Here is a 26,644-nt window from a genome sequence, read left to right on the forward strand (position 1 = left end):
TTCCTGGAGGGGCGAGAAAAGCAGTGTGATCAAGAGCTTCAGATGTTTCAGAATTCACAGAGAATGATGTTTCAAATGGATGCATTTGCTTGCAAGATTATTACAGGTGACAGCAGTTTAAGTGGAGTAGAGCAATTTTGGAAATTGAATTATAACATTTAATTCGATGATTAACTTTTTACAAAGTGCTTGAGGTGGGAGGATGAGGGGCTGGCATACCATTCACCACTCCGATTTTGAGATCTTTCATTTTCTTGCCTCCTGATAGTACCCCCAGGCCTCCCTGGAATGGTATCTTTTTGTGATATAGGACTGGGCACTTCCCATACTGCCACTTCCACTTCCACTCAGCTCTTGGATTGAGGGTAATGGAGGAGGATTTTACCTCACTCCTTTTCAGGGACTCTTTTAACTGCACGTTAAATCAACTTACTTTATTATTTTTTTACTTTATATATTGCTTTTAACTATCCTCATGTGTGCTCTCCTTCAGCCCCATTCATTTCCCTTCCTTTCCCTTCTCCCTGGTCCGTAAGATTTAAGATCATGATCCAAGACAAAGACCTATTTTTCTTCTCCTTTACCTCCCAACTTCAATTTTAATTGTATTTATTATATATTAATTGCATCCCTGCAAGTTAAGTTAACAAAGTATATGAATTAAAATTGCAAGCAGCAAATGTAAATACTAAGTTGAAAGATTATTTTTATTATTTTTATTTTTTGTAGAGATGGGGTCTTGCTGTGTTGCCCAGGCTGGTCTTGAATTCCTGTCCTCGAGTGACCCTCCCGCTCTCACCCCAGCCTCCCAAAGTGCTGGGATTACAGGCACAAGCCACCACACCTGGCCTTATTTAGTATTATTTTATGTTCTGTATCTGTAACATAGATTTAATCAGTTTTCAAATTAGTAAAATAATTGTCAATGAGTTGGAGCAAAAACATAAAAATAATTTTAAAATGTCTTTGTGTGACAATAACGTACTTTAAGATTTGTGTAAGGATTTGAGATTAAATGGACCAAAGAATTGTGTAGTAAAACACTGACAAACCCAGAAATTAAATGTGAGTTTTCTCTGTCACATGGTATGATGATTATATTAATTTTTTTTTTTGATAGGGCTATTTTCCTTTCAAGAAGAAATGTTGGGTCCATTTAAGACTTAAACCAAACCACAATAGCAATAATAACTATGGTTCCAAATTAAGAGTAGTAGTCTTTAGGCTGTGAAAAAAGAACTATTGTTGATAAGTTCTTTTTAGCAGAAAAAGATATGCTTGTTCTCAGTAACGTCATCTTTGAATAAATAGGGCAGCCTCTGATGATGTAGCCTTGTTCTGCAGTGTGCGTGGGAGGTGAGCCGGGAAGAGGCAAAAAGGCCGTGATGAGAAGGAATAGCAGAAGGGAGGGACACCTGAGTGCCTTCACCGTGGCTAGCGCAGATTGTAAGTGACTGGAGGGGGCAGAGGCTCTGACTGTCAGTACTGCCATTAGGTATTCATTACATAGACATTAAGCTTTTTCTCTGTGTCCATGCATGTAAGAGAGAGGAAAAAAGGGAGAGGGCGTGTCTAGGGAGATGACTGACTGTGTTGTTTACTTTCACAGTTAAAGATATAGGGCCAGGTGTGGTGGCTTACACCTGTAATCCCAGCACTTTGGGAGGCCGAGAGCAGGCAGATTGCTTGAGCCCAGGAGTTCGGACCAGCCTGGGCAACGTGGCAAAATCCTGTCTCCACAAAAAATACAAAAATTAGCTGAGTGTGGTGGTACACATCTGTGGTCCCAGCTACTCAGGAGGCTGAGGTGGGAGGACTGCTTGGGCCTGGGAAGTCGAGGCTACCGTGAGCTATGATCATGCCACTGCACTACAGTCTGGGTGACAGAGACTGTCTCAATTAGAAAAACAGATCTGGATATATTTGCAGATTCTAGCATGGCTTTTACTTCTTGTACTTGAGCAGCTAACAAAAAGTTAATCTGGTTAATTGATACGTTTTCCATTTCCTGTTTCCCACTCATCCTATCCCCTCCTCTTTCCATCTACATTAGTCTCACTTCAGAGCTTATGGGTCCTAGAAGCTTCCACCGAGTGCCTTTTCCATTTCCAGGGCCCTATACTTGCTGGGCACATTGTCCTCCTGTGTGCCCCTCTATCTCGAGAATGTCCTGGGAATCACTCTGTGTGTAGGTTTCTATAACCTGTGTTATTCGTGTCTGTTCTTGTGTTTTCGTTTCTTTGAGGGAGGGGTCAAGTCTCATCCATGTAGTTCCACATGTAATAAATGTGGGTTGAATGAACGAAGGAAAGATTTCCCCATGCCTTGTAGTAGACATGCCTGGACCATGGTGGTTCATCAGTGTGGCAGTGGAGTCCCTGAGCACTGAGGATTGGGAGACCTGTGATAAGGGAAGTAGACCACACAAGCCATGAAGCATCTAGGGGTAACTGCAGACTGAATGAGGCAGGACTCCTGGTCCTGTGCTCCACAGAGGAGGTTTCAGGGATGGCTTGGAAGCAAGAAACAGGTAAATGCAGTGCTGTGTGCTGAGCGTTGCAACCTCTTGCACAAACTGCTCTGGGTGCCTCAATTAATTTGGACTGTGGGGGTTGGTCTGGGAATTTTGGCATTTGAGTTGAGTCTTCGAGAGCATGCAGTTGCTTATACAATCAACTGAGAAGAACAAGGAGCATGTTTCAGAAGGAGCATGTACTACACTGCAGAGGTGGGAATTATCATTTTTTGAGAAGTTGCGACGGAGCTTAAGGTTCAAGGGCATTGGGGAGTGGGAAAGTGGCAGGAAATGAGATTGCAGAGGGCCATGTGTGTAATGCTGAAGGACTGGCCTTCGCCCCTTTGGCTGTGAGGAACCATTGGAAGTTTAAACTCGGGAATGACGGAGATTCACATTTTAGAAGAATGCCTGGCAGCAGTGTGGAAGATGGACTGGGAGGGAACACTAACGAGAATAGACGAGTTGGGAGACTGCTGCAGAGTCCAGATGAGTGCAGTGAAGGGCCTGGATTAGGCCTTGACCGCGGAGATGTGGCGGAGGAGACGAAGTTGCATATGATTTTGGGAGGCAGAATTTGTGTGACATACTGGAGCTACAGATAACAGTTGTGGGAGGGATGGAAGAAGAGAGAAGGAAGTTTTTATAACCTGTAGCCATTGAATGGGAGAGTAGAAACGAAGCACTGAGTTTGGTTCTGGACGTTTTCGAATGAGGCACCCAAATGGAGAGAACCAGCAGACAGTTGGAAACATATCCACATGTGTGAATGTGTGAGATTATATAAGGAGCGCTTGCTGAGAGAGGGTCATGCAGAGGACTCCAGAACACTCAACATTTAAAGGGCACACTCAGGAAAAGAGCCATTTAAGAACAATTTCAAAAGGAGAGGTGGTCCGTAAGATCAGATGCTGCCAAGAGGTCAAGTTGAGATGAGCAGGAATACAAGGCCATTGAATTTGACCAGCCAGGGCAACAGAGTGAGACCCTGTCTCAAAAACAACCACAGTAACAAAAACAAACCTTTTTCAAAAGAATTTGTTAGAAGATTTTTCAAAATACCAAGCACTTTTCAGCATGTGTGAGTAGGGGGGATAAAGATACATAACATAAATTTTACCATTTAATCATTCTTAAGTGTCTTTTTATTAAGTACATTCACATTGTACAACCGTTACCACCATGCGTCGCCAGAACTTTTTCACTTCCCACGATGGAAACTGTACCCATGAGACAGCTCCCCATTTCCCTCTCCTCCTTCTGCTGACAACCACCATTCTACTTTCTGTCTTCATGAATTTGACCACTCTGGGAACTTCATACAGGCGGAATCATACAATATTTGTCCTTTTGTGACTGGCCTGTTTCAGCACAATGTATTTAAAGTTCATCCGTGTTATAATGTCAGGATTTTCTTTGGTATTTAAAAATATGATTTGAATAGTTTTTTTTTTTTTTAAGAAACCAACTATTTAGAACCATTACAAAGTCCTATGATCTGGCATACCAGTTTTACACAGGGAAGGGAATTAGAAGAAGGGAATTCACATTGATCATAGGAATCCTATTGAGCAGGTGTCAGGTGCTACATTGGCTGCAAGTGTTAACTCACTGAATCTCCGTAACTATTCTGTGAGGTGGCATTATTATATTTCTCATTTTGCAGCAGAATAAACTGATTTGCAGAGAGCTTGTGTAGCTTGTGTGCAAGGCTGCACAGGTGGCAAGTAACTGAGCCAGGATTCGAATCTTGATCTTCCCGATACCCAAGGCCATGCTCTTTTTAGGACCCTTCAGTACTCCCTGTGGTCCTGTCTCTAATTATATGACTCTAAAGGAGTTAAATCTCTTTGCTTTGAATTTGATGGAGTGCTTTTTAAGGTTTTCCTGGTGACATTAAACCACTCTTGTTTTGTATCTGACCTTTTAAAAACAGAATCAAACATTTGCCAAAAGTAGAGAATTAATTGTGTAATGAATTAATTCAGTTCACATAGTTATTTAATGTTGTTTGATGCATTTGTCCTACTTAATACTTATCTGGGGTCATTTGCAGAATCAAGTTGATAGATTTGTAGGACAGATTTCTGAAGGAAAATATTTTTCTTAAACTAAACTTACGGTTTCTGTTCTAATCACAAATAAGAAAGGGAGAAACTTTTTAAAATGAAATAAACATATAACCACTCATTTTTGAGGCTCACACAAAAACAAAATACTATGCAAGTAATCTGACTATAGTATTTGAAGCCAAAAGCCACAGGCTGAGATTTGCCATGCTGAAGGGGTTTTATTTTTTTAAATCTACAAATGTTTCTTTGAATTCTTGAATGCTCTATTCTGTGCCAGTGAAAGACATTTTTCTTTAAAGATCTAAGCAGTGACTGACATATCACTGTTTGAGCAGATGATCCTGAGAAAGTAACCAAAACCATTTACAAAACAGGCGTGTCTGTAACTTGGGTCCTTCACAGAAGTAAGCCAGTAGGCTTGTGTGTTGTTTGAAGACAGGGCTTATCTCTGCATCTTTGTTCAGTGTTTTGCTTTGAGAGCACCACTGACTCTGAGTTTCATGTGCACTCTGTGACCAATTGCGAGAGAGACCCAAAGTCTGAAGTTTGTGTTGACTTTAAAAAGTCATTCTCTGAAGCCTTTTTTTTTTTGGAATGAGTTTAAAGAAGGAAGAGTACCAAAAGCCAGGTCCAGTCTTGTAGTAGATGTTTTGGAAAGAAAGGATAATGGTTCTCTGGGACCATGAGAGTGGATCAGATTACATTCTAAAGTAGTGATGAAAACAAAGAACAGTAAATCAAAGGGACTCTAACACATCCTAAAATCTTCCCTCAGGCAAATAATACCAAATCTTTGAGGGTGGATAATTGTTTTCTCTCCATTTTCCTTTTTCCTTGCAGATTGACAGAATTATAAATTTGACAACCCCTATCAGTGGTTCATTTAAGTGTTTTGGTATACAGGTGATTAGAAACTATAAAATCTCTTCTGCTTCGTTTTAAAGCTGTCGTCTTCCTCAGACTGCGTAATTTAAAGGCAACTGCATAATTAATGTCTGTGGTGAAAAATTTCTGATCCTAAAAGTCATGGACAAAAGGGGGCATTTGCCTACCCAGTGTCAAGGAGCTTAAACTGTAATCTGAAGTCCATGCATTATTATTTTATTCAAAAGTAAAGGGAGGAAGAATGCTCAAGATACAGCAAAGGATCTTTTTAAAGTATGCAATTTATGTGACTCTTGCTGAGTCAGATGAGTGGGTGATGCTGGGCAGAGCTGAAGAAAAAAACTGACTTTCAGCAAGGAATAAGAATCCATGCTAAACAGCACAGGAGTGAGGCTGAGAATATGCTCAGGGAGAGGGTGGTGGCTGGCATATTTGTCCCTTCAAAACTCACATTCTCGTTGAATTCCCAGTGTCGCAGTATTGAGAGGTAGAGTCTTTAAGAGGTGATTGGGTCGTGAGGGCTTTGCCTTCATGAATTGATTAATCCACTCATGGATTAATGGATTCATGGGTTGTCATGGGAGTGGGGCTGGTGGCTTTGTAAGAAGAGGAAGAGAGAGCAGAGCTAGGACACTCGGCCCCCTCACCATGTGATGCCCTGCACTGCCTGAGGAGTCTGCAGAGAGTCAGCACTAGCAAGAAGGCTCTCACCAGATACTGCCTCTCAGCCTTGGACTTCCCAGTATCCAGAACTGTAAGAAATAAATTTCGTTTCTTTATAAATTATCCAGTTTCAGGTATTGTGCTATAAGCAACAGAAAATGGACTAAGACAGAGAGGGAAGCCTCTGGAAGGGGGAAACTTCAGTGGTTAAGTGGTGAGTTCAGCAGCTGAGGAGAAAACTTTTGACCTGAAAGGACTAGATCTGGGACCCAGATGGAAAAAGACTTTTTTTTTTTTTTTTTTGGAGACAGAGTCTCCCTTTGTCACCAGGTGCCAGGTTGGAGTGCAGTGGTGCAATCCTGGCTCACTGCAACCTCCGCCTCCTAGGTTCAAGCAGTTCTCCTGCCTCAGCCTCCTGAGTAGCTGGGACTACAGGCGCACACCACCACACCCAGCTAATTTTTTTGTATTTTTCAGTTAGAGATGGGGTTTCACCATGTTGGCTAGACTCAATCTCTTGACCTCGTGATCCACCCGCCTCGGCCTCCCAAAGTGCTGGGATTACAGGCGCGAGCCACTGCGCTCAGCTGTGAAGGACTTCTTTTTACCTTGGGGTTTGACAGAGTGCTCAGCCCGGGTCTAGGAGTAGAGGTAGACCAGCAAAACAAAAAGGACTGACTCCTAGGAATTGCTAGTCAGAGGGAAAATAAAATAAAATCATGGAAGGCTAAGGAGATGCCTTTTTAATACTTTAAACCAAGCTTGTCCAACCCACGGCCTGCAGGCCACATGTAGCTCTGGACAGCTTTGAATGCAGCCCAACACAAATTCATAAACTTTCTTAAAACATTGAGATTTTTTGGTATTTTTTTAAAGCTAATCACTATTATTAGTGTTAGTATATTTTATGTGTGGCCCAAGACAATTTTTCTTCCGGTATGGCCCAGGGAAGCCAAAAGATTGGACACCCCTGCTTTAAACCTACCATGATAATTGAAGACTATGAGATTACTGTGTGTCAAATGTAGTCCTGATGGATAACATTTGAATTCCCAGGCTACAAAGCAGTAATTTTTTTGGTTTTCATAGCAGTAAATTTTTTGGTGCTTTTGAACAAACTTCAAGTCTGTTATTCACTGCGGAGTACCAAGTAAGAGATTCTCATTAGCAGATAAGAGAAAGCAAAATATCATGTCTTTACAGGAGAAAACTATGTATTTCATTAAGGTAGGGTGACAAAACCCAAGTGTGAAACCTACTAATGGGTCTGGCAGAAAGATACCCTATTTTACACAGTATTCTGTCCTTACATAAAGTTATTCTCTAATTGGCATCTCTTAGAAAATGGCTGGATTTGGCCCACTTAGTTAAGTAGGTCCAGGAGGAGCAGAGACTTGGAGCTTATTCATTCATTTTGGGAGGAAGCCTAGATAGTCAATAGTATAAAGGTATGATGATAGTATTAGGTGCATATCCTGTAATGTACTTGGAATCCTAAAAACTGGGGTAAGTCTGAGGTATAGGGGTTGCATGACTCCAGTTTATCCCTGGTTTTCATCTTCATTGTCTGCACTGCTGTTAGGTTTTCTGAAGCCTTGCCTTCTCTAGTTGAAATTGGAGTAGGAATTATTCTTTGATAAAAGGCTGCACCTCAGCTAACTTTCTCACTCGGAATATATTTAGTCAACAGGTAACTGTTGACACACACTAAATACAAGGACATTACATGCTTTTGGAGGATACAAAGATAAATCAGGCAAACTTTATTCTTAAATTGTCTCATGTAATGGGGGTGGAGGGGATGGACCATCATTTAATGGTTGAGAACTGGAGTTCTACAGTCAGACCCAAGCTGATTCAGATCCAGGTGTTGCAATGTACCAGATAAATAACCTTGGAAAAAGCTACTCAATCTCTACGAAACCTTCCAAGGCTATATATCTAGTGCATGTCAACACCAGGATATGTATAGTGGTACCTGTGTCATAAGGATGCTGGAGGCCTACAAGATCATGGTTGTAAAGGGTTTAGAAGGTTCTCCAGAGCATAGTGAGTCCTCTCTGAACACTGACAACACACACAGATAAACAGAGGTGCTTTATGGACCCAGAGGGTTCTGACTTTCTTGATGTTTGGTGTTAGAGGTATGGCTTGGGGAGTTATCTATATTGGAAGCAATCACTCAAGACTGTATGACACTGGATGACATTGCCAGAGGCAAACAAGAAACAACATGGCAGACACAGAACCTTGTTTTTTTAATCCACAAAAGTGGACTGTGTTTTTTTGTTTGCTTTGATGTTTTGTATTACTTTTTTTTTTTTTTTGAGACTGAGTCTTGTTTTATCGCACAGGCTGGAGTGCAGTGGCACGATCTTGGCTCATTGCAACATTTGCCTCCTGGGTTCAAGCGATTCTCAGGCCTCAGCCTTCTGAGTAGCTGGGATTACAGGCGCCCGCCACCATGCCTGGCTGATTTTTGGATTTTTAGTAGAGATGGGGTTTCACCATGTTGGCCAGGCTGGTCTCAAACTCCTGACCTCAAATGATCTGCCCACCTTGGCCTCCCAAGTGCTGGGATTACAGCCGTGAGCCACTGTACCTGGCCTGTTTGTATTACTTTGTGGTAACTCGGCTATTAGGGGAGTTGAATCAGATTCATCTGTTATGAAGATGACTTAAATCATCAATTCTTTTAGTACACAATTATTGAGTATGTTTTTGCACCCATTGTGGGTTCCAGTGCTAGACCTAGTTTATCAGCACTGAAAATAAAACAAACACCAAGCCACATTGGTGGTTGGCTCACAGACTTAGGAGATTGACTGGCTGTTAAAAATAGGTGTCTGTAATGTTGGAAAGTTTTCAGGCAAAATGAATGAAACAGCCAGATAATAATTTGGTAAATAATAAAGGAGTGATGGAGTTGGATTTCCCTAGCTGACTGTTTTGCTCAGACATTGTGGTCTCAACTTACTTAACTTCTCTAAATATTTAAATAGATTACTGACTGGCCTGGGATGTGCTTTGTTCTTTAAAAATAAAGTTATGTAGGACTGGGCACAGTGGTTCATGCCTGAAATCCCAGCACTTTGGGAGGCTGAGGCAGGTGGATTACCTGAGGCCAGGAGTTTGAGACCAGCCTGGCCAACATGTTGAGACCCTGTCTCTACTAAAAATGCAAAAATTAGCCAGGTATGGTGGTACATGCTTGTATTCCCAGCTACTCGGGAGGCTGAGATAGGAGAATCGCTTGAACTCAGGAGGCGGAGGTTGCAGTGAACCGAGATCGCGCCACTGCACTCCAGCCTAGGTATCGAGCAAAACTCTGTCTCAAAAAAAAAGTTATGTAATATTTGACATATACAAAAGGTTTTATGATTCTGTATAATTAATAGGACATTATCAACACACTGAAGCTACTGGGTAAGGAGGAGCTTTACTCATTTACTGCATTATTATAGCTTGCTAAACGTACCTTGGTTAATAAGGAACTTATTTCTTGAATGTCACCTCTGTGTCTCCTGCCAAGCATCTGGTGGTGAGCCTGGAGCCCTTTTTGGCCAATAGGCTCAATATTTGGGAGGGGAAACCTGAACAGCAGAGTAGTGGGGTGTGAGGACAGGCTGGGCCCTGCCAGCATTCCTGTCTGTCGCTTCTAACCACAAAGAGAATAATGACTTGAGAGGGCAGTGCCTGCTGCTGCAGTTCCTCCTTCCCAATCTCAAGTAAATTCCTCTTTTGGAAAGCTGTTGCCTACAGCCATGTATAGAAAAGGATTCTGGGAAGTGTAGTTTCCTTTAACCAAATGCTAACAGTACAAACCACAGTTGTGCAGCTAAGTATGCAATTTAGCTTAGCTAAGTAAGCTTAGACTTAGCTAAGTCTGTACTGTACTTATTTGTTATACTGGAAACAGGAGAGATATTTGTAATTATTTCTACTTAAAAGATCAGAATAGTTATTTACTATTCAGATATCAGATTTGTTTAAAAATAACATTTAACTTGATTATATCATTATGTTCTTTTCCATTACACCATAGCTATTTTTAAAGTCATGAAATAACTTAAAAAACAGAAGTAATTTAATTTTACCCTCGCCTTTGGAAAGAAAATACTCTTTTTTTTTTTTTTTTTTTTTTTTTTTTTTTTTTTAAAGTGAAAGCAAGTTTATTAAGAAAGCAAAGGAATAAAGAGTGGCTACTCCATAGGCAGAGCAGCGGCATGGTCTGCTTGACTGAGTATACTTGCAGTTATTTCTAGATTATATGCTAAACAAGGGATGGATTATTCATGAGTTTTCCAGGAAAGGGGTGGAGATTTCCCAGAACTGAGGGTTCCTCCCCATTTTAGACCATATAGGGTAACTTCCGAACATTGCCATGGCATTTGCAAACTGTCATGGCTTTGGCAGGAGGGCCTTTTAGCATGCTAATGTATTATAATTAGTGTATAATAGGCAGTGAGGACAGATGACCAGAGGTCTCTTTCATTGCCATCCTGGTTTTGGTGAGTTTGGCTGCCTTCTTTACAGCATCCTGTTTTATCAGCAGGGTCTTTGTGACCTGTATCCTGTGCCGACCTCCTGTCTCATCCTGTGACTAAGATAATGTTCTTTTAAATTGACAAATCAATTTGGATCTCATAGTGCTAAAAAAAGGTTTTTAAAAAATATCCAATACAGTGCCATCTAGTGACAATTCATGTACTTGCTGGTTATTGAAAATAGTTGACTACATGTTTTACGTCTTGATAAGTCAGGAACTTCACCTCTAATGGTGCAAATTCTTAAGACATATTTTAAGCGACTATTTCTAAATAAATCAAACATTTGTAAATAATTAGAAAGAGAGCTAGAAAATATTTTTTAACCCTCAGGTTTTATTATACATAATGTATAATGTGTCTATTTGCTTAATGCCATGTGGACCCTGGAGTAAAATCAGAATCTGTGTTTTGTCTAATAAGATGATAATAGGATTATTTTAGAAATGTGATGAAAAGGAATGAACATGGCTTTACAATCAGACAGACATGAGTTTGTCTGTTTGGCCTTATTTTTCTTATGATTTAGCAGGTAAGTACCTGCCTGGAAGTGCTCCAAGCACTGTATATGTACTGCTTTAGTAAATATTTGCAAAACTGTATAGATATTTTACAAATGAGAAAACCAAGGCGAAGGACAGGGAAGTGTTGTGCTCTTACTTCACTGTTTTTTTTTTTTGTTTTTTTTTTAATTTTATTGAGATGGAGTCTTGCTCTGTCATCCAGGCTGGAGTGCAATGGTGTGATCTTGTTTCACTGCAACCTTCGCTTCCTGGGTTCAAGCGATTCTTATGCCTCAGCCCCCCAAATAGCTGGGACCACAGGTGTCTGCCACTGTGCCTGGCTGATTTTTATATTTTTAGTGTAGACGGGGTTTCACCATGTTGGCTAGGCTAGTCTTGAACTCCTGACCTTGAGTGATTGGCCCACTTCGGCTTCCGAAAGTGCTGAGATACCTCATTGTATTTTGACTGTGTTTATCTGTTTCTGTAACAAAGAGTGCCCCGTAACAGAGAAGGTCTTACTCAAGAATACTGTGTTTTTTCCCAGCATATATTATAGACTGGTATGTCTGCAATTCTGTTTGATTTTTTTTCTTCTTTTTTTGACACAGAGTTTCACTTTTGTTGCCCAGGCTGGAGTGCAATGGTGCGATCTTGTCTCACCACAACTTCCGTCTTCCGGGTTCAAGCAATTCTCCTGACTCAGCCTCCCAAGTCGCTGGGATTACAGGCATGCGCCACCACGCCCAGCTAATTTTTGTATTTTTAGTAGAGACTGGGTTTCTCCATGTTGGTCAGGCTGGTCTCGAACTCCCAACCTCAGGTGATCTGCCCACCTTGGCCTCCCAAAGTGTAGAGATTATAGGTGTGAGCCCCCGCCCCTAGCCCATTTTTTTTCTTCATCCATGAAATGGAAACATAATACATTTGACAAGAACAATAGTACATTACATTGTTTTGATAAAATAGTTTTCTCTATATTTTCTTCAAGAGTGAAAAAAATATGTAATTTTTTATGAAGGGTATTATACGGCACAAGCACTAAACTAAGCAACTCTGGATTCTAGTCTCTACTTGGCCACTTTTAAACTAGTGTTAATTTAACTCTAAAGTTGTACATGCACACTACCTGCAGAGCCAAGAGCTTGTTACGTACAGCCGCTTTTTACGAAGACCAGCAATCTCCCCGCTCTCACTCCTGCCCCATCCCCTGCTCGCTGAGCTCAACTCTTAGAGCTGATTCTTCTGCTTGTTTACCTCTAGCTCTCTATAAACAAGCATTGCTCTTGCTCTGTCCTCTTCTTAATTTTTCAGTCTTAGGCATTACCTTTGACCTCTCATGATTAAGGAGAATGTATCTTTCTTATGCACCCCCATGCCGTGTGCAGAGCCCTTTTCTTCTCTCATTATAATTACATTTTGAATAATTCAGCATTTACATTGTTAAGACTTCGCAAACATTCTCAGCTGAGTTATGTAATCTATGGTTACCTTTTCTTTCCAGCACAACTTTTTGTTTTCCCTGGTGTTAATAATTTTTTGAGGAGGGCATTGTTTGTTTGCTTAGATTTTATGTACTTTTCCCATATTTATCCCTGAACTCTTCCCCCGTGTCTGCTGCTTGTGTCAGAAGTGTTAGGGTGCTGTGAAACTGCATTGTCAGCCTGAAGGCAGCCTTCCTCTCTGGCCACGTTCTTTTCTCGGGTTAACTGGAACTCTCTGCTGCCTCCCAGAGTGGGGGTGAGACTCAGGGTCTGGCTGAACGTGAAACCCTGTTTGTGGGTGACTCAGGGTTCTTGTCAGCAAGAACTGTCAAGAATGAGTCTTCTGACAGGCAGAAGCACTAATTAGCTTTTACTGTGACCAGTCATGAAGAAGCAGAGTGGGTAAGTAAAGGTGCCAGGGGTGAAATTAAGACCAAATGATATATAAGATATGTGCAAACAATAGTTAAAAGAGAAAGAATCCTTTTTTTCTTTTTTTAAAAATACCTTTTTTTTTTCTTTTTTTTTTTTTTTTTGAGACAGTCTTGCATGTCACCCAGGCTGGAGTGCAGTAGCATGATCTCGACTCACTGCAACCTCCACCTTCCGGGTTCAAGAGATTCTCCTGCCTCAGCCTCCCGAGTAACTGGGACTACAGGTGTGTACTACCACGCCCAGCTGATTTTTGTATTTTAGTAGAGATGGGGTTTCGTTATGTTGGCCAGGCTGGTCTTGAACTCCTGACCTCGTGATCTGCCGGCCTTGGCCTCCCAAAGTGCTGGGATTATAGGCATGAGCCGCTGCATCCAGCTGAGAAGGAATCTATGAGTTGCTTCTCAACGATGGTTACAGTAAACGATGTTGTTGGAGACATGACTCATCTAATGACGCTTAGCTTTGTAGATATTTTGTTTACCTCAATCATAGATTTGGTCTGGTTGTGAATCATGTCTAAGATGTTACTTTTGGGGGCATCATTATTACATGCGTGGGAGAAAAACTAGAGAGCAGAAGTCTATCTATTTTAATTAATGGAATAATTTGCTACAGAACTGTTTTAAGTATTAAATACACAAAAACTGCCATTCTAGATAGCTAGCACTAGGAGGCCACAGAGACCACGATTCTGGTGGATTCAGGTTGAGTCCTGCATCTTTCCTGTTGGAATTGGAAAAGAAACCAAGGGTAAGTAGTCTAGTTGAAATGCTGTAAACGCTTCTTAAAATTCAGGATCAGATAAACTAGACTAAAAATGCCATCCTATTTTTCATAATACAGTAACAAATGAATCTAAAATATGCAACACCACTTTTTTTAATGCTTGTGACATTCTTTGTAAATAAGCAGAGTATGTATGCTTGATGTATAACCACCACTTTTTTTCCGTTGCACTTCTGATTTTTAGTTCTTGAATCCCTGATTCAGGCCCAGATGACTTTCGTAGCCTTAATCGATGACGCTTTATGTCTTGTACTCCTCTGCTTCATTCAGTGTATTGAAAGCAAGAATTTTCATCAGAAATAGTTTTGGTCACACATGTCCTATGAAAAGCAACCTTTGGTAGTCTCCTGTCAAATAGTATTTCAAGTCTAAGCCTTTCCATTCATTCATTCACTCATTCATTCTACACATACGTATTGGGATTCACTCATTCATTCTACACATATGTATTGGGTGCCTTTACCTGGGCTAAACATTGGTTATCGAGACCAACACTCGGGTTCTGCCCCTACGGACTTTATACTTGCACGTGCATTTTCTAAGTATTCTGCAGAGTGTCTGTTACGGCTAAGTAAACATAACTTGTCTACCCTAAATTTTTACCTTCGTGCCTTTAAACGTAAAACAACATCTGTCATTTTATAATTCTCTTCTTTCAGAACTGCTCTGGTTATTAAAATCTGATCTGCCTCTATTACTCTGTGATCTTTCAGCTTTGTATTATTTAATTCACACCATATTAATTTCATTTATTTTTAGTTTTTCTCTAATGGAATTCTAACTGTGCATAAGCTGTTGCTTAAGTGAGTACAAGGTGGTCTTTTATTTCATTACATTTCCCGTTAGTGCCAAATATATTCTAAACAAAGGAAATATTACTTTAATGACTGCAGCTCATCCCACGAGTTGCTTTCCCTGTAACCTTCCAGTACTCTCTTCTTTTCTAGCAGAACCTCTACTTTGCTCAAGAATCCACACTTCTCTGCACAGTCATATGCTCTGGGGAAGCTAGACTCAGGCCCCAGTCACAGCCCACGGCTGTCAGGCAGGTTCTGTTCTTGCCACTTGATAGGTTTGAGCATGAACATGTGACCCAGTTCTGTCCTTTGAGACATAAAGAGAAGCCTGCTGGAGGCTTCCAGAAAGGTTTGCTGTCCTGGTGAAAAAGAGTTGGATGAGACGTTCTGCCCACTGCGGGCCGAGCTCCAGCTGTCTTGCAGCCATGAAGGGAGCTAGCCCAAGCATCATCGCCACACGGAGTGGGGCAGAAAGACAGCTGGGGTGGGGGCCTTGCTGCATTGCTAAGCCATCCTTTCTTGGGATTTCTTGTTATGTGAAGATAGTGAGGCTTTGTCAGCTTGGGATTTTCTCTTATTTGCAGACAGCGGCATCTGGCTAACTCTGCACCATCAGCTCTCAGTTGAGATTTCCCTGATCTCTGACAGCATCTCCTGTCATGCATTACCACACCACGTGATAATAGATTATTTCCTTCTCAGCACCACAATTGACTGTAAACTCTCTATGAGAGCAGAAACTTCATCTTGGTCACTGTTATGACATGCGTTTGGGAACTAGCATAGTACCGGGGGAATTGATCAGTTTTGAATACCTGTATTTATTCATGTTACCCTGAAAACACATGCAAAGTTGCTGGGGCAGGGACAAATTATAATTATTACAGCAATAACCTAGGATAAGAGACTTGAGTTTATAATCCCTGGAATATTTCCACAGTCCTGATTTCGCCAACCTTCTGAAATGTAAACACTTATCTCAGGGGAGGAAAGTCTCTCACTGTCTGTTCATTCATCTTATGAGTTTTAAGGTTGTCCTTTAAAGGTCCTAGTAAAATTTTTCCGGCTCTAACTGTGAAGAAGTATAAAGATACTCACTTTCTCATAGTGACATAGTAGGTGCTCAATAAACTATTTGTTAAATTTTTTAACAAATTTAAAGACTACATTTAATTTAGTGATGTCAGCTGGGTCAGGGATTGTGGGCTTTGGTGGGGGAGCTGGGGGAAAGCATATGAGAATCACCTGGGGGAGGGTTAAATCACCAGAATACTTCTCACCTGCCAATTCCAGCATCTCCTATTACTGTCATATTCCTTAGGGTTTTCTGGCTTGTTTTTGTGGCCAAAAGGAGGAGAACCCTGATACAGCCCACACTGAGCTTGAGCCTTTGTTATGAAAGTTAGGAACGGAACCATTTGTCTTGACACCTGGTCCCAAGGCTACTATGTCAGTATTCACATTCTTTCCACCGGAGTCTTCTGCGTTTCTTTGTATGGATTTGGTAGAATTTATTACAGGATGTTTCTTTTTTTTTTTTTTTTTTTAATTAATAGCTTACTTTTTTTTCACAGAGGGTTTGAGGCAGCTTTACAGCACAAATACATAAGATGAAATAGCATATAAACAAAATCAGAACTGAGAAAAAAGGTTGCAAATGTGTTGATTTTAATTCAGATTTGCTTCATGTTTTTATTGTTGCCTAGTGCAAAATGACAAACAGCATCAAGTATGTCAATGACTTTCAACATTTTTATTTAAGCCACATCCCTGTGTTGTAATCTATGAGACCTCTTCTGAAGAGAGTTCACACACACACACACACACACACACACACACACTCTCTCTCTCTCTCTCTCTCTCTCTCTCTCTTTCTCTCTCTCAATTTTGCTATAGTTTCTGGCTCATCCTTTCTTCAGTGGAGGTCCATGGAAACTTGTTATAGAAGGTGAAATGTACTCATTTCTTAGGAGGGAAAAAATATTCTTGGTATTAGATTCTAAAAAATTTCTCTCTATAATAAAATATTCTAGACATATGGAAAAATAGACCAAGATATCAAATACCATCAGTTTTGTAATATTTGCTCTAGATTTAAAAAAAAATACAAAATAGAAACCTCTTATTTAGCTCTTTTTGATTCCATTCTGCTCTTTTCCTCTGTAGTAGAAACCACTATCCTGCATTTAGTGTTTAACATTTCCAAACATACTTTATACTTTTACTACCTTGGTTTTCATTTAAGATGGACGTTTAAGTTGTTACTACCTTTTGGTTATTTTGATTAATGCTGCAATGAATAGAGGGGTGGTGCAAGCATTTCTACAAGATTCTGATTTCAGTTTTGTTTTGTTTTTAATTGAATAAAGATCCAGAAGTGGGATTTCTGGTTTATATAGTAGTTGTATTTGCAGTTTTTTGAGGAATCTCCATACTGTTTTGCACAGCAGCTGCACCATTTAACAGTCCCACCAACAATGCACAAGGGTTCCAGTTGCTTCAGATCCTCACCAACGCTTGTTGTTTTCTGGGTTTTCTGTTTTTGTTTTTTATGATGCCCATCCTAACAGGGTACGAGGTGACATCTTACTGTGGTTTTCATTGGCATTTGGTGATTGGTGATGTTGAACATCTTTTTGTGTACCTGTTGGCCATTTGTCTGTCTTTTTTTTTGGAGAAATACCTATTTCGGTCTTCGGTCTGTTTTTTTCAGTGGGTTATTTGGGGTTTTTTTGCCGCTGTGTTGGAGGAGTTCCTTATATATTTTGGATATTAGCCCCTTATCAGATACATAGTTTGGAAATATTTTCTCCCATTCTATAGGTTGCCTTTTTACTCGGTTGAGTCTTTCCATTTGCTGCGCAGAAGCTAACATTATTATTAAACGTTTATTCCTCTTTGATATTTGTAGCTGTCCTTATTTGTTTCACATACACAATATATGTAATGCTTATACAGTATTTCATTATGAGACTATTATATACATATTCTCCTCTTGATTTACATTCGAGTTGTTCCCAATTTTTTGCAATTTCCTGTATTTTTATATGTACCTCCTTATGTTCGTGTGCCAGTTTCTCTAGTGTACATTTTCAGGAGTGGAATTACTTGGCTGTAGGTATGCGCGTCTTCATCTTTGTTAACTATTACCAAATTGCTCTTCAGAGTGGTTGACTCAGTTTAACTTTCCTTCATTAGTGTATGACACTTTGCCAGTCTGGTGTGAAATGCTGTCTCATCATAGTGCTAAACTGCGTTGTACTGAACTCAAACACCTTACGTTTATTTTCACTCAGATTTCCTTTTCTGTTAAGTAGCTATTCGCAATTTTTTTTGCCTCATTTTTTTCAATTCAGTTGTTTGTGTTTATTTACTGACTTTTAGGACTTAATGTATTTTGGAAATTAATACCTTTTTGTTATATATTTCATTAATATCTTCTAGTCTGTGGTTTGGTTTTTCATTTTGTTTGAAGAACCTTTTGTTTAGAATAAAAAGAATTTCAACATAGTAACACATTTATTAGTCTTTTACTTTATCACTTCTACTTTTGTATATTATTTTAAAAATCATTCATTACCCGAAGAGCATTTTTTTCTAAAAGTTGTCAAAATTTTATTTTTATGTTTAAGTCTACTGCTTGAAAATGTGTTTCTGTGGTGTGAGGCAATGATTTTATTTTCTTAGCGTTAACCTAGGTCCCAGGATAACAGTTGTTCAGTAGTCTGTCCTTTCCCCACTGATGTGCAGGGCTACTGCCATCATATATCAAGTTTCTGAACATATATGAGTCTTTTTCTGGGTGCTCGATTGTTTTTCATTTATCTTTACTGTTTTACTTACCATTGTTTCGTATAACTTAAAGTTTCGGAGAGGAGGCTGCCTGTTTTCTCCTTCAAATTTGTCAAGACTGTTCTTGGCCTTTTTTTCTTATGAATTCTAGGATCAACTTACAGCGTCCATGAAAGATCCTGTAGAGATTTTGATTGGAATCGTATTGAATTTCAGTTCAGCTTAGGGATATTTATTAAGTCTTTCATCCACAAACATAGTGTATTTCTCAACTTACTTAGCATTATAATGTTCCCTATAAAGCTCTTGAAGACTTTTTGTTAGACCAATTATTAGAAAGCTAATAGCTTTAGTTGCTGGTTTAAATGGTAGGTAGCGTTTCTTATTAAAATTACAGTGTGATTTTTTGGCTTCTAAGAATTGTATTATTTTTTGTATATTGATCTTATATCTAAACATTGATGATTTTTTTTTTTTTTTGAGACAGAGTCTTGCTGTGTTGTCCAGGCTGGAGTGCAGTGGCATGATCTTGGCTCACTGCAGCCTCCACCTCCTGGGTTCAAGCAGTTCTTCTGCCTGAGCCTCCTGAGTAGCTGGGACTACCACACTGGCTAATTTTTTGTACTTTTAGTAGAGATGGGGTTTCACTGTGTTAGGGATGATCTCGATCTCCTGACCTTGTGATCTGCCCACCTCGGCCTCCCAAAGTGCTGGGAGACAAACTTATTTTCATAAGTTTTAATGGTTTTCCTTCATAATTCTCTATATAGATAATGATTACTTAGAGATGAAGATAGTTTTGTTGCTTCATTAAAGTTTTGTTGCTTCATTTTGTTGCTTCATTTAAATTTTTATGTTTCCTTTCTGTCTTTTTTATTAATGTTGACTAAGTTCTCAATTATATTTTTAAGTAAAAGTGATGATTGTAGTCATCCTTCTTGCGTTTCCTAGCTTTTGAAGGAAATACTCCCATTCCTTAACCATTAAGTGTGGTTTTGTTGTAGGGTTTTGTTTTTGTTTTTAAGTTAAGCAAGTTCTTTTCTATTCCTGATATGTGGGGTTCTTTGTTGTTGTTGTTGTTAAATCATGAAGGTTGCTAAAGAATTAACGAAAACATTTTTCAGTTTTTAAGGACAAATTTGACCTTAGATTAACTTTCTACTCAGTTCTCCTGAATCCCTGGTAAAAGAGGAATGATCATCATGTTACCAGGCAACATTGTTGTGGTGAAAGTGACCTCTGTTTGGTAGATGTATCTGGACTGTGACTGACTGTAAGTGAACTCTAAATTCCTGATTAGAAGCTGTAGCTTTGAGCTTCTCCAGAAGTACTGACTTTTTAGAAGTGGGTACAGAAGTGGGTATGTCCTTTGTGGGAACCCTGGGCACAGTGACCAGCAGTGTTATATGACATTTGGTTTCTGTTTGGGGCACAGGTTTTCTAAGCCAGCATGTCTATGTACCATCCTTGTGATTTATTTTCTCTTTCTGTCTTTCTTTCTTTTTTTTTTTTTTTTTTTTGAGACAGAGTCTCACTGTTACCCAGGCTGGAGTGCAATGGTACGGTCTCAGCTCACTGCAACCTCCGCCTCCTGAGTTCAAGTGATTCTCCTGCCTCAGCCTCGCGAGTAGCTGGGATTACAGGCACCCACCACCATGCCCGGCTACTTTTTGTATTTTTAGTAGAGACAGGGTTTCACCATGTGTTCCAGGCTAGTGTCGAACTCCTGACCTCAAGTGATCCGCTCACTTCGGCCTCCCAAAGTATTGGCATTACAGGTGTGAGCTACTGCTCCTGGCCCACCCTTGTGATTTTCATTTCCTTGCACCTGAGCTGTCGCTTGGATGCCAGAGGGAATAGCTAGCTCCTGGATGGCCATGTGAACTCCTGTGGGGACTCCTTCCAAAAAGAGAAAGACTGGAAACTGCTCTGCTGGCATGCTGTGTTTTCTTCCTATGCTTCCTGAGTAAATGGCTGCTGAGGGTGGCCTTGGTAACTGGGTATCTCAGAATATATAGTTAGAAGTCCCACATGAGCATTGCTCAGTGCATTCAAACAAAATACAGACATGAAAGTGTTTCATGGGGCTGATCTGAGTTTATAACTCTCACTTAAAATCCTCGATTTCTAATATTTATCTATTGGAATACTCATATTTTCATTGTCTATAAATAAATATTTTAGATAGAACTTAGAAGCATATATACTATACCACCTTTTTTAATGTGTTAGATTCTGTATATGTTTGACAACCCCAAAATTGTTCTGCTACTTAAAAACGTTTGATAACTAATGTTTTAGACCTATACTGTCCAGTGGGTAGATATTTGTTGTTGTAATATGGCTATTAAAATGAAATATAATTAAGATTCAGTTTCTTAGTCGTACCAGTCATAATTCAAGTGCTCACCAGCCATAATGTGGCTAATGGCTACTATATTTGACAGTGTAGATATGGAGCATCTTCATCATTACAGAAAGTTCTGTTGAACAGACTTTCTAGGCTTTATTTTTTTTAATTTATCCACATTATCAGAGAGCTTTATGTTTTTACTATGTATGCTATATGCAATAAGAATCAGCATATCTTTCAGGGACAGTATCGAAGACCCCAGTGTATATAGAATGATCCACAGAGAAGTATTTCTTAGATTTGAATACCAGGAGAAAGTTATATTTCTCCTGAAATTCACCCTCTGATCATGTGCAGTTTGTAATTGATCAATCTTCCCTTTTTGCTTTGTCTAATAGAGAGTGTAGAGCTAAGTTGATGGCTCACTTTAAGTAACCATTTGGCCTACATATTTGTATGCTTTGTGTACCTTTTGAAGGCTCTGGTTTTATCTTACTCTAGTCTGCTTATTTTCTTGTCTGGATTTTTGTAGTAATAAATGTAATTTTACAACTTTTGCATTTTATGGAGGGGATGTAAATACAGTATAGTGAGTGAATACCTTTAAGATTTTGATTGATACTTTAGTTACTTATTAGGAGCCATTAATTACTGAACCTCAGTGGTGAGAAGGGGTAAGGGAGCTAAAAGCAATCAGTCCTTACCTCATCATTACAATGCACACATATGTAATCTGGACTGCTCACCAAATGAAATGACTTAGAATGTACACCTGTCATAAAACCAGTTTAGCTTGCTTTTCTAAAATGGTTTTAATTTTCAAAATGATGTTTAAAGAAGTCTTACTGAAGTTGATTATAAAAAAATTTCAAACTTTGAAGTCTTCCTAGGGAAATTTCACAAAAAACATACCTGATTATTTTACTCAAACCTAGTGAATAGGTTTTAAATAAGAGGGTGGAGGACTCTTTTCTTTGCTTGTGAAAAGAGTTTTGTTTTTTTTTTTGGATGACAAGAGAATCTAATTCTGGGTATTCATGCCTTCTCGTTGGAAAACCACCACTGTGCTTTTCTCATTTTCCATTTTTTTCTTTCGTTGTTAGAGATGGAGTCTCACTCTTAACTGTAACTACCAGAGGGTAGTGATGTAATCACAGCTCACAGTAACCCCCGGCCTCAGCCTCCCATTTGGCTAGGACTACAGGCACACATTACCACACCTGGCTTCTTCTTTTTTTTTTTTTTTCTCAGAAACAGGGTCTCACTCTGTTGCCCAGGCTGGTCTCGAACTCCTGGGCTCAAGGAGTCCTCCTGCCTCAGCTGCTCAAAGTGCTGGGATTACAGGCACTGAGCCACTGTACTCAGCCTCTTTTCTATTTTATTTGTCTTGTATATTTTACATTTTACAGCTTTTCATGTTTCTGAAACCGCTTACCACATTCAGGCCAAAAGGCAAAATAACTTAATAAAAAATAGAACCAACCTCACTTAAAGAATGTTAAAGGATTAAGTATTTCCATATATCAGCGTTGAGCAGGTTTGAACAATATATTTGATTTTATGCTTTCTAGTTGCTAAAGTGAGGAAAAGAAACAGAATTACATTGTTTTCATGTGCTGACAGCCGGAAACATGTAAACATCTGCAGAAACCAAACATTTCCTGGAACTAAACTTGAGCAGAAATCTATCACGTGGACCTTTGTTTAAAGAACCTTGTGAGAAACCACAGTTATGTAAAAGATCCAGGAGCGCAGTTCATGTGGATTATGTTCTCTAGAAGGCAGAGAGTCCAAGGAGATGAAAGAAAATGACGACTTGGGAAGTGCATGTGCTGAGCATTGGAGCTAAACCAGCAGAAAGGAGTTTTAGAGGCACTGAATCCAGGCCTTCTGCTTTTTGGGGACTGTAGTAAAGAGTTTAGGCTTGGTGCAGTGGCTCATACCTGTAGTCCCAGTATTTTGGGAGGCTAAGACTGGAAGATGGCTTGAAGCCAGAAGTTTAAGACCAGTCTGGGCAACAAAGTGAGACTCCATCTCTCCCCTCAATAAAAAAAGCTGGGTGTGATGGTGTGTGACTGTAGTCCTAGCTACTCAGGAGCTTGAGCCAGTAGGGTCATTTAAGTGCAGGAGTTGGAGGCTGTAGTGAGCTATGTGGGTACGACTGCATTCCAGTTTGGGTGACAGAGCGAGACTCTGACTAAGCAAAAAAAAAAAAAAAAAAAAAAAAAAAAAGGAGGCAGGGGGTTTAGAAAATACCATGATTGTTAACAAGATCATCAGATTTCATTTTCTCGAAAATATGAGATCCTGTCAGTGTGGTTTTTGTATAGGTGCTGATTCTGTTCTGTTCATCTTCAAGTAACAAATGCCTGTAGTGGAGATACCTTATTTTGATGATTAATGGGAAGCTTTTAAGCTTTGAAGAAAACAAACAACATTTTTCATGAATCTTTAAGAGCTGGGCTAATACTTCTGCCCACACAGAAATCTAATTCATTTCAGAGTCAAGGGCAACAATAGAATATTTTTTCAAGGACCTTGGCGTTTGTTAATACAGGTTTTCATAAAAGAAAGCAATTGAAATCTTCAGAACTAATGTAACATGGAAGAAACAACTTTTTCCTGAAACATTTGAGGGACAAATATAACAAAGAATTCATCTCTACTATGACAATCGCAACTGAAAGACTTCAGTGTGGTCATGGTAGTACATTTTCTGTTCCCAGCAGGCAAGTAAGGCGAGGGAGAAGCATCAGCTCCCAGGCTATCGTAGTCATCCAGCTGGAGATGAGAGAGGCCCGGATGGCAGTGATGGGAGCAGGGAGAAGTAGTTAGAATTCAGATGTAGTTTTAAGATCGAGCCAACAGGATTTGCTGATGAATTGGGTAGAGAGTGTGAGGGAAAGAAAAAAGACCAAGATGACTTGGAGGATGGCATTATTTTCTGAGATGAGCAAGCCCATAGGAGCTTCGGCGTCGGGGGGGTAGTAGGGGAACATCAGGAGTTTGGCATGGCATGACGTTAAGAGGGGAATGTCTGTTGGACATCCAAGAGGAGATGTCGAGGTGGCTGAAAATATGAGCCTTGAGTTCAGGGAAGAGGTTCAGGCTCTTAGTTAAGGTGATGAGACCCATTGAGTTGACCAGGGGGAGAGAGTGTAGATAGGAAAGTTTGAGAACTCAGAGTCCTGGTTCCCTCTGGCATTAAAAGGTTGGATAATGAGAAGAAGTTTAAGGAATGGCCAGTGAAGGAGGAGGAGAGTCAGGAGGTTGTGGTGTCCTGGAAACCAAGCAAAGAAAGTGCTTAAAATAAGAGGAGAGCGATTAGCTATGTCTGTGCTACTGGCAGGTCTAACATTGAACGTTAGATTGAGTGAAAATGGTTTCTGCTGCTTTTTTGCTCAAGTAGTCTTGAATGAATTCAGTTAACCTCTCTCTGAGGATAACAATGGTACCTCTCTCATCAGGTGGTGGTGATGAACTGTTTTATTTATTAAAAAAAAAACTTTGGGACAGGGTCTAGCTCTGTTACCCAAGCTGGAGGGCAATGGTGTGATCACAGCTCTCTGCAACCTTGACATCCCAGACTCAAGCAATCCTCCCATCTCAGCCTCCCAAGTAGCTAGGACTATAGGCATGCACCACCACACCCAGTTAATTTTTTATTTTTTGTGGAGAAGGAGTCTTGCTATGTTGCCTAGGTTGGTGTTGAACTCTTGGACTCAAGCAATCCTCCTGCCTTGATCTCCCAAAGTGCTGGCATTACAGGCGTGAGCCACCATGCCCAGCCTAGGAACTAAATGGAGGGCCAACCTAAGCAAGAAAGTGAGACCCCATCTCAAAAAACCAAAACAAACACACAAAACTAGCTGGATGTGGTGCCATGTGCCTGTGGTCTCAGCAATTCAGGAGGCTGAAGTGGGAGGATCACTTGAGCCCAGGAGTTTGAGACTGCAGTGAGCCATGATAGCCCCACTGCACTCCAGCCTGGATGACAGCGTGAGACCCTATCTAAAAACAAAAAAATAATGCTTGCTTTGGCAGCACACATGCTAAAATTGGAATGATACAGAAAGGATTAGTATGGCCCCTGGGCAAAGATGACATGCAAATTTGTGAAGCATTCCATCTTTTAAAAATTTTAATTTAAAAAATTTTTAAAAAGAAATAAGGAATGAGATAATTCCTTTAAAGCGTCTCTCCCTATACCTGGCTTTTGGGTATTTCACAGTCGAAGACATTGTTGGCTTTAACAATAGCAGTTTCAGGGGAGCAGTGGAGACAAAACCTGATGGGAATGGAAGAAATAATTGGAGACAGCGGATGGAGTTGGCTTTTTTGAGTATTCTTATAAAATTGGATTAGAGAAATGGGGAAGTTGATTCATGGGTCTGTGGGGTCAAGAGAAAGGCCAGTAGGCAAGAAAGCCTTCCTCCCCTCCCCTCCCCTCCCTCTCTCCCTTCCCTCTCCTCCCCTCCCCTCCCTCTCTCCCTTCCCTTGCCTTTCCTCCCTGCCACCCCGCTTTCCATCCTCCCTCCCTCTCTCCCTTCCCCCGTCCTTTCCCCCCTCCCTTCCTCCCTTCCCTGCCCTTCACTCCCCTCCCCTGTTCCCATTCCATTTTTCTGTCCCATTCCCATTTCCTTTCCTTTCAGCATAGGCCTACAGTGATGGGAATCATTTTGCATAGAGGGAAAAGCTAATGATGGAGTTGGATTTAGGATCATAGATAACAATGGACCAAAATAACTAGATTGCCCTTGTCACCTGCCCCCACTTCTCAGTCTTTTATTCATTCATTTAACAAATATTTATTGTAGGTTCACAAGGTGCCAAGGACTGAGCTAGGTGCCGGGAACAGTGGTGGTAAAGGGATGAATCAAACAGGCACGGGCATGAGCTCTACACCCTCATGAAGTTGTTACAGTCTGGTGGAGACAGGCTTTCTAAAAACACACAAACACAGGTTTGGATGAGTGCTTTGCAGGAAGAGTACAGAGTACTTTTGAGAGGAAGAAAGAAAGAGTAGCATGGTGTAACTTAGATGAGGAGCATACAAAGGCTTCTCAGATGTGAAAGATGACCATGGCCGAAGAGAAGAGCATCCCAGCAAAGGGAATAGACCTTGCAAAGGCCCTGGGACAGGCGAGAGAGAATCTGGTGCTTTTGGGGATTTGAGAGGGGCCAGGGTGGCCTGAGAGGTGGGAAGGAAGGTGGTCATGCAGGGCTTTGGAAGTCTCCATATTAAGGCTTATGAGCTACATCGTATTTAAGAGCAATGGGAAACGCTGAAAACTGTTTTAGTTGGGAAGTGACATGGTGAGATTTGCACTGGGGAAAAAAATATGACCCATGATGAAGTGTGTCCTGGTGAATGGATCAGAGGGGCTAAAGTGGGGAAGAAAACCCACCAATTTAGGCAGAAAGATAATACCTATGAAAATATTTAGTCTGAAATATGTATAATTTTGGTATAGAAACAGGAGTGAGAATATCCCCTATTTAGCAGAATTTGGTTTGCACTTACCAGGTTTCTTACTTCCATAAAGACAGAATTTTCTTGTTAAAAATAATGTGAATCGAGAAGAATCAGCTGAAGGTGTCAGTGATTTCAAATTATTTAACATAAAATGAAACTGAAAAAGATTGTGGCAACCCTGTGAAAAATTAAAAATAATGAGACCATATTCAATTTTTTTTTCTAGGAAAAATACCAATGAATCAATATTAAGAGGCAGAATCTATTAAGAAAACTCATTATGGCCAGGTGCAGTAGCTCACACCTATAATCCCAGCACTTTAGGAAGCTGAGGTG

General features: G+C 40.2%; 1 long non-coding RNA gene and 1 other non-coding gene across 3 annotated transcripts in view; both read left to right on the forward strand.

The window, feature by feature from the left end:
* Window positions 1-26,644, forward strand: part of LOC105732014 (uncharacterized) — a 239,360-nt gene that overhangs the window by 27,294 nt on the left and 185,422 nt on the right. The gene's annotated exons all lie outside the window — the stretch shown is intronic.
* LOC135274290 (U6 spliceosomal RNA) lies at window positions 24,865-24,967 on the forward strand. The gene has a single exon (XR_010342142.1). It is a non-coding gene; the product is annotated as a U6 spliceosomal RNA (small nuclear RNA).

This window comes from Aotus nancymaae, unplaced genomic scaffold (assembly GCF_030222135.1).
Source record: "Aotus nancymaae isolate 86718 unplaced genomic scaffold, 86718_ANA_hifiasm-v0.15.2.pri h1tg000002l, whole genome shotgun sequence".
NCBI lineage: Eukaryota > Metazoa > Chordata > Mammalia > Primates > Aotidae > Aotus > Aotus nancymaae.